Source organism: Oncorhynchus mykiss, chromosome 25 (assembly GCF_057628025.1).
Source record: "Oncorhynchus mykiss isolate SJ-2025 chromosome 25, ASM5762802v1, whole genome shotgun sequence".
Classification (NCBI taxonomy): Eukaryota; Metazoa; Chordata; class Actinopteri; order Salmoniformes; family Salmonidae; genus Oncorhynchus; species Oncorhynchus mykiss.
Window position 1 is genome coordinate 26,135,001 of NC_143046.1, and position 9,609 is coordinate 26,144,609.

The window sequence follows — 9,609 nt, forward strand, 5'->3', positions numbered from 1 at the left end:
CTGTAATTGTGAGGTGTAAATGTTTGGGAGCAACAATTTTTATTTATTTATTTTTATTTATCCATTACTTTACAATGGCTCAGCCTGAAGTGGAAGGCCACACAAGCTCACAGAATGGGGCCGATGAGTGCAGAAGTGCGTAGCGCGTAAAAATCATCTGTCCTCGGTGGCAACACTCACTACCGAGTTCCAAACTGCCTCTGGAAGCAACGTCAGCACAATAACTGTTCGTCAGGAGCTTTATGAAATGGGTTTCCATGGCCAAGCAGCCGCACACAAGCCTAAGATCACCATGCGTAATGCCAAGCGTCGTCTGGAGTGGTGTAAAGCTCGCCACCATTGGACTCTGGAGCAGTGGAAACGCGTTCTCTGGAGTGATGAATCACGCTTCACCATCTGGCAGCCCAACGGACGGATCTGGGTTTGGCGGATGCCAGGAGAGTGCTACCTGCCCCAATGCATAGTGCCAACAGAAATGTTTGGTGGAGGAGGAATAACGGTCTGGGGCTGTTCTTCATGGTTCAGGCCCCTTAGTTCCAATGAAGGAACATTTTGACTCTACAGCATACAATGACATTCTAGACGATTCTGTGCTTCCAACTTTGGGGAAGGCCCTTTCCTGTTTCGGCATGACAATGCCCCCACAAAGCGAAGTCCATACAGAAATGGTTTGTTGAGATCATTGTGGAAAAACTTGACTGGCCTGCACAGAGCCCTGACCTCAACCCCATCAAACACCTTTGGGATGAATTGGAACACCGACTGCGAGCCAGGCCTAATCGCCCAACCTCAGTGCCCCATCTCACTAATGTTTTTGTGGCTGAATGGAAGCAAGTCCCTGCAGTAATGTTCCTACATCTAGTGGAAAGCCTTCCCAGAAGAGTGGAGGCTGTTATAGTAGCTAAGGGGGGACCAACTTCATATTAATGCCCATGATTTTGGATGGAGATGTCCAGATACTTTTGGCCATTTTGATGAACAGTTTAGGATTTTTATGGTTTGTGGTCAGAAGCTGTTAAGAAGCCTTTTCGACTGAGACTTGGCACTCCGGTACCACTTGCCGTGTGGTAGCAGAGAGAACAATCTATGACAAGGGTGGCTGCAGTCCTTGGCAATTTTTTGGGCCTTCCTCTGACACTGCCTGGTATAGAGGTCCTGGATGACGTACTGGGCCACACGCATTACCCTCTGAGATAGAGATTTCTGGAGGGTGGGCGGGGAATGGGTGAAAACTCTGTATTTGCAGCCACGACCGCCCCCCAACATTTTAACTCGTCAGCTAGACAGCCACTACAAAGTATAAACTACCGATCGCTGTCCATGGTGTTGAAATGTTAACATGTCCATGCTGCCGCCTATCAAATCGATGATTGGCTTTCTGTGGTGCCAGGGCATGTAGCCTATAGCTTTGCTCTAGCTAATGTTTATTGGGTCGGCCTATTTGGGCATCATTGTAGTATTGGTGATCTATATCCGCCTTACCTAGTTAAATAAAAGGTTAAATAAAATAAAAATATATGAGTTACTATGCTGTTACTAAGCATGAATGTATGACGGGAGTGTTATGTTACAACACCCAATTGGAAGTGCACATGCTCTTTTCTAACTGTACTCCTGCCTGGTCATTTTCTCCACAACACAAATATTACAATCATGTTCCCATGTTAAGACTAATATTTCAGGAAGCTATACGCACGGTGTAGCAATGATACCAATCATCGAATTACTTGTTCAGTGACTAAAGTTGGAAATTCAAACATTGCAGATTGTAAAATACATTTTTGATACAACAGCATATTAATCAGCTACCAATTATTTTTGTCATTGTATTTATACAACTGTCCTGTATAGGCTACCTGAACCTGCATGACATGAGCCGTCCTCCCGCTCTCTCCCAGCATGGATAGAAAGTTGTTGTGCATACCAACTAGTCTATTAATGCCAAATAATACAGTCTCTCACAACTAGCTAACTAGGGATTGATTCATTATGCAGTGAAGCCTATATATATATATAGTGTATATAGCAGCTATTTATACACTTATAACAATTACACATCAAATAGCTTATCAATTAGGAAAAAAAGTAGACTTGAGGATAAATTCAGCCACTATTTATTGTTGAACTTGCCTACACAAATGGACTGGAATATTTAAGGTAATTTTAATCAAATGAAATTAATTCCAACTTGAGAGACCCCATGTCATCTGAAGTCCTCATTGCTGCTTCTGTCTCTGTCTGTGTCTCTTTTTCTCTTTGTTTCTCTTCGAAAAAAGTATATCTGTGTCTGTGCTTCTTTGTTTTTTCTATGTAGAGGCCCATAGGAGCTATATATATACAACTGTGTTGCCGTGCATAATTTTTTTTAAATGTGTTTTCACCATGGTCTTTAAGTCCAGGTTGCAGGCCCGACTGTTTTCTATGAGTATTGCCAACCCAGACATACTTTCCTGAGACATTGTACATTATATTGTATGTCCATTGCGTTGGACACAATTTAAACTTAGTCTTGAATGATGTATGCTAATACATACCATAGATAAGGGAATGTTGATATCGCAACCACACAACTCAAACGCTGGTTCACCAGTGTGAACGAAATCGCAACCCTCTTTTGTTCAAGCCCTCAACTTGTTGTCCGTTAATGGTCATCTCTTTGCATCCGTCAATTGATTGGCATTCCAGTGTCTAGACAACCTGTCCCCAGAGCTTCCTATTCAGTTGTTCTCTTTCCCATAACGTGTTGAGGCTGACAATTAAGGAGAACAAGAGACTTCAGAGCTGTTGCAGAACTGCTGTATTTGAAACACCACCCCCTTTCTGCCCAGTTCCCCTGGTGTTGCTATGGCAATCAAGCTGTTTTTACCCTCCCTGTAACTGTCGCTTCCGCAGAGAGATTTCTCTTCTGAACTAAAACTCCTAAAGAAGTACCTGAGAAGCATTAGGCTCTCGCTCTGATATGCGCTTCTGAACACCTGAGTAAGTGCCACTCATTGCACTGGCGCCGTCGGAGCCTTGACCACGGCATTTGTTCACCCCTTTCAATCAGTTAAACGTTTTCCTTTCCAAGGCCTGAGGCTTTTAGTCACATTCCTGGAGCCCAAGAAACTAACACTTAGCTTCCTAGAACATATGGAAATGAAAAAGGTTTATGAATGACGTTTTGGAGGTTTGCTGTCAAAATGATTTTTTAAATGAAACAAATAGACGTGGACACCAGGTGGTGGGCCCACAGAGCTCATGGGCCCCCTACCTTGTGGGGGCCTGCTGGGGTGTCCGGTATGCCAGTGGCATGCACACCTGCACATACACATTACACACACTCTCAAACTCATTCATAAGGAGAGGAGATGTGGAACATAATGAGTTATTCTTATTATGAAGGCCTTCTCTCTCTCTTGAGCTCAGGTATGTTATTTTTGTGAACGAGAAGAGAAGCTGCAGCTGAGAGAGGAGCACCCGGACCTCCCCTTCACTGAGATCAGCCGCATGCTGGGGCTGCAGTGGTCCCAACTGGGCCCCAATGACAAGCAGGTCTGACCCCTCAACCATAACCTTTAATCCCTAACCCCTCTCACCCTTATGCTCTGGCTGTACATTGCAGTGGTCCCAACTTGGCCCCGATGACAAAAAAGTCTGAACCCTGACCTCTAACCCCCAACTTGAAATTCTAACCGAAACATCCTATAACATCCTATATGTCTTCCTGTAGAAGAAGAACCAAGAGGCAGAGAAGGACAAGCAGCACGACATCACAGGGCTGACAGACTACCAGAACACTGAGGCATACAAAGACTTCCTGCGGAAGAAAGCCCTGAGCAGGGGACCAAAGCTCTGTGGTGTGTGTTCAATGCTGTTTGTGTACAATGTTTGTGTAGTGTGTAGCATAGTGCCTAGACTCTAGGGTGTAGTAGTTATGTCATTAGATGAGCTCTATGTTGATTGCTGTTGCTGGTTTTTGTTGATGATTGTTGTTATGTTTTGTTGTCGTCAGGACCCCAGGGAGCTGACACTGAGATGGAGGAGGAGGCCATGGCTCCGGATCCCATAGATGTAAGTAACTTAACTGCTCCTCTTTCTACACAAGCCATTCTGACCTTCACCTTGACCAGGGACGGGCAACTTTGATGGGGGTGGGGGCCACAAAAAACGGAACTCATCATGAGGGGCAGCAGGGGCTCGTGTTCGTACCCATATCCACACCCCCCTCCTTATGAGCAAAACATTTTAGCTGCCCCCTTCGTGACAGCGAAGAGTTTGTAGTTTCGTTCTTCCAATTCTGCACATTTTTCCATAAGGCTGAAAGAAACATTTGCAGTTTTACAGCTAATTTCCTGCAATTCTGCACATCTTGCAATAGGGTGGAGGCAAATGTTTGCAGTTTTTAATATGATACCTGTTGATCAATGAGCCTCACCCTGGTCGGTAATTCGAACATGCTTAATTACTACAGCTCCCACAAACAAATTTAAGTTGAGACCCCGACTGAGTTCCAAAAACGAGCATGTTTTTTGGTGAAATTGGTTTGAGGGCCTCTCTCTCTATCCCCCTCTCTCCCTCTCCCCCACTCTCTCTCTCTGCCACCCCCCCCCCTCCCTCTCTCTCTCTGCCACCCTCTCTCTCTCTCTCCCCCCTCTCTCAGTCTCTCTCAGGGATCTGACTGTAGTGATTTGTTCTGTCATACCTGTAATCAGTACTTCAGCTCTCTGCGCAACAAGAAAGAACACCTTCTGGGCAAACAACATCTGCAGGCCCTCACAGGTCTGTGTGTGTGTGTGTGTGTGTGTGTGTGTGTGTGTGTGTGTGTGTGTGCGTGTGTGTGTGCGTGTGTGTGTGCGTGTGTGTGTGTGTGTGCGTGTGTGTGTCTCTCTCTGAAATACTTTCTATGTGTGTCAATGGATACTGAATACTGTACATTGTCTTTCACGAGGGTGTGTGTGGGTGGAACGCATGTTCCATTGCATGCACACTGTCTCCCATACATCATACATCACCATCCGTCCATCACCATGGAAACGGAACAGGAAGATACATTGTGTGTGTGTATCAGATTACGTTCTATGTGCAAGCCTTTATCATATTTGGAAACTGATGCAATAGCAGTATTTCACCATTAGATGGGTGTATAGGACTTAGTCAGTCAGGTTCTCTTTTGAAAGTGCTGTTCAACATAGTTACTCCAATGAACAGAGACACAAATACATTCAAAGCCATAGTCTATACTGTAGGATTTTTGGAGAGTATGGTTTTGACATTGTGTGTGTTTCTGCTCAGAGGAGTTTGAGAAGGATACAGGCAGCCAACAGCAGGCTCCAGAGATGGAGAGAGGTCCTGTGGAGGAGGAAGAGGAGGAGGATGATGATGAAGAGGAGGCAGAGTTGGCTCGGTATGTCCTCGCTGGACCTCAGTGTGCTGCAGGAGCTGCTGCTCAGACACATGAAGCGTAAGAGCTACTGACCAGCACTGACCACATTTACAACTTTGACACAAACAGTGTGCTGGCCTGTCAGCTCCACACCCTCACTCTGCAACCACTGCTGTTCCACACAGACAGAGGTGACAGAGAGAAAGAGAGGGACATGACAGATGGAGGGAAATAAAAAGAGAGAGACCGAAAGAGTGGGAGAGAGCGAGACAGGAAAGAGGGCAGCAGTTCTATAAATGAAACCTGATTAGTAGATTACTGCATCCAGTTGGAGGGGATGTGGGTGTTTACTGCTCGGGCACTTTCCATTCACACTCTGTGACACAAACACACTTTCTGTGTAGTACCTTTGCTCTTGTGTTTCTGAATGCACACACACGCCCACACATGTTTGGTATTACTGTGCTTTGTGGGGACCTACACATTTTTTCCCCATTCAAAATCAGATTTTCCTTAACCCTCAAACCTAACATTAACCCTAACCTTAACCCTAACCCTAATTCTAACCCTTACCCTAAAATAGCCTTTGTCCTCTTGGGGACTTGGGAAATGTCCCCACGTGGGAGAATGTTCCTTGTTTAACTATCCTTGTGGGGATTTCCGGTACCCACGAGGATAGTAATATAAGTACACACACACACACACACACACACACACACAAACACATGTTCCCATGGATTGGGTAATAAACTCAAGCCGGAGGTTTGGAATAATTTGCTTGTTATGAGGCCAATCCCTTTCATTGTGCTAATCTCTATCAGGGTGTTAGGTCTTCGCCCAGCCAGGACAGGGAGGGTTACAGATGGAGAACAGCGGGACTGGAGCTAGCATCAGTTACTTAGTGGTTCATGGTCGAGATCACAGTAGTGTTTTGTTCCAGACAATAGACTCTCTGACCCTCCTATCAGCTCTATCATCCTTTCCTTGTCCCCGTCAGGTGGTGACTGGTTTAAAACGATAGTACAGGGTCCAGCCTCATGTTAGGTATTCACTGTATTGATGTCAGCTATTATACAGTTAATTCAAATCAGGGATCAGGAAGGAATGGCGATTAAGAAAAAGAGAGATGCCGACTATGGTAACAGAAATACGATTTGTATTCAATAGAAAGAGTTACAGTATTTACAGAACTGACGCAGCCCTGTCTCTAGGTAACAGGCTTCTGCAGAAACAGGCTCTGCCCATCGCTGCTCCGACGAATTGATGAGCAGAGCCGCACAGGAAGAAGGGAACATCAGGTAACCATAGCAACCAGCCAGGGGTCGTGTGAGAACGGACAGTGACTGAGTAGATTAACATCTGTATGTGTCAGCAACATAATGAATGTGGCCCTAGTATCCACTACTTTGTAGGGAAGGGAGCAGTTTTTTAGAATGGAACCAAGCCTGAGTACCACAGCGTCATATTGACAGGAGTGGTAACTTGTGACTGGGATGCTGCTGTGATAATGAGGATAGATAGGATTTACATGGTGTTTTTCCAAGAGCTTTACAATGTAACAGGAAGCCCAGCTCAGCCAGTGTGCTCATGTGTGATGTAGCTCCCTGCTAGATTGCAGTTTTGAGTGTGACTGTTTGAGGTTGTGGACAGGTGTCTTTTATACTGATAACAAGTTCAAACAGGTGCCATTAATACAGGCAACGAGTGGAGGACAGAGGAGCCTCTTAAAGAAGAAGTTACAGGTCTGTGAGAGTCAGAAATCTTGCTTGTTTGTAGGTGACCAAATACTTATTTTCCACCATAATTTGCAAATAAATTTATTAAAAATCCTACAATGTGATTTTCTGGATTTATTTCTTCTCATTTTGTCTGTTATAGTTGAAGTGTACCTAATGATGAAAATTACAGGCCTCTCTCATCTTTTTAAGTGGGAGAACTTGCACAATTGGTGGCTGACTAAATACTTTTTTGCTCCACTGTATGTAAACTTCCGACTTCAACTGTACATATGAAGCATTACATCAATACTGGCAGGCTGCGACAGGGTGGAACTTGGTTTAACATTTGGAGAGGAGGTGATATTTCAGAGCCTGTACTGTACTGTGAACATTGACTTGGGGGAGAGATAGGGGTCCAGGAGATGATGTGTGTTTGGGGGGAAGGGAAATGGAAAGTGGATGAGAGGTGGGAAGGTATCAGTAGCTTTACTTGATTATCTAAATCTCCATGTAACTCAATCTCTCTCAGGTCCCATCTGAGCACTTTGGACTGTCGCTAAAGAAGCTGGTTTCTAATTAGTTTAAAGCATTAATGCTCATGAATATGTTAAGCTGATAACGTCACACACTCATGAATATGTTGAAATCTTAAGCTGGTTATGTAAAGTGAATTAAGACAGAGGCTTGTTTCTACACTCAGCTCCTTTTAGCACAGACATAGAAATAGAACCAACAGTGTGTAGATCAGCAGCTGTGTTTTTACACTCAGCTCCTCTTAGCACAGCCATAGAAATAGAACCGACAGTGTGTCGATCAGCAGCGGGGTTTCTACACGCTCATCTCATTCCACAACACACAAGATGAAAAGGGTTAGGCTTGAAATTATACAAAGGCACACCTTCATTACCAGCCAATCTCTCTCTGCCCACCCCGCATTCAAACATCACACTACATCTGATGTCCGATTGCACAGTTTGATGACGTGTCATGCAACCATTGGTTGATGCACTTCAACACCTTGAACTCGACCTGTGGAAGGGCGTGCTCCTCAGGCGTTGCTGATGCATGCCAGATCTTACAACACCTGGATAGGTATTTTACGTATCGGCTAACCACATGATATGTTATAGCAACCTGTCAGTCGATTAGACAGTCGATGATGTGGCACACAACTATTGATGCATGCAACGTCTGAGCAGGGGAACGCGACCTTAGTGTGCTGTCCTCAGCATGAGTCCTAGTCTACCAACCCCAACCAACCTCCTTTGGCCCGGCAGCGATGGGCTGCATATCAAATCAAATCAAAGGTTATTTGTCACATACACATGGTTAGCAGATGTTAATGCGAGTGTAGCGAAATGCTTGTGCTTATAGTTCCGACAATGCAGTAATAACCAACGAGTAATCTAACCTAACAATTCCAAAACTACTACCTTATACACACACACGTGTAAAGGGATAAAGAATATGTACATAAAGATATATGAAGGAGTGATGGTACAGAACGGCATAGGCAAGATGCAGTAGATGGTATCGAGTACAGTATATACATAGGAGATGAGTAATGTAGGGTATGTAAACAAAGTGGCATAGTTTAAAGTGGCTAGTGATACATGTATTACATAAAGATGCAGTAGATGATATAGAGTACAATATATACATATACATATGACATGAGTAATGTAGGGTATGTAAACATTATATTAAGTGGCATTGTTTAAAGTGGCTAGTGATACATTTTTTAAATCAATTTCCATCCATTTCCATTATTAAAGTGGCTGGAGTTGAGTCAGTGTGTTGGCAGCAGCCACTCAATGTTAGTGGTGGCTGTTTAACAGTCTGATGGCCTTGAGATAGAAGCTGTTTTTCAGTCTCTCGGTCCCTGATTTGATGCACCTGTACTGACCTCGCCTTCTGGATGATAGCGGGGTGAACAGGCAGTGGCTCGGGTGGTAGTTGTCCTTGATGATCTTTATGGCCTTCCTGTGACATCGGGTGGTGTAGGTGTCACTAAACCGTGCAGCAATGTTTTTTTTGTTGTGTGTGTGTGTGTATGTGTGTGTGTGTGTGTGTGCGCACCACTCAGACAGGCCACAGCAGTAGGCAGAGAGCCCGGCAGCTGGGCGTGTGTAATTCATCCATCCAAGTCCAGGGAATCTGTGTCAGTCACACCACTGTGAGACTTCAGGCAGACTCTCTCATTTACGCTCACTGTTAGATATACAGGGCATCTGGAAAGTATTCAGACCCCTTGACTATTTCCACATTTTGTTACGTCACAGCCTTATTCTCATCGATCTAAACATAACACCCCATATTGACAAAGCAAAAACAGATTTTTTGATTTTTTTAGATTAAAAATAAAATAGTGAAATAGTACATTTACATAAGTATTCAGACCCTTAACTCTGTACTTTGTTGAAGCACCTTTGGCAGAGATTACAGCCTAGAGTCTTCTTGGCTATGACTCTACAAGCTTGACACAATTGTATTTGGGGAGTTTCTCCCATTCTTCTCTGCAGATCC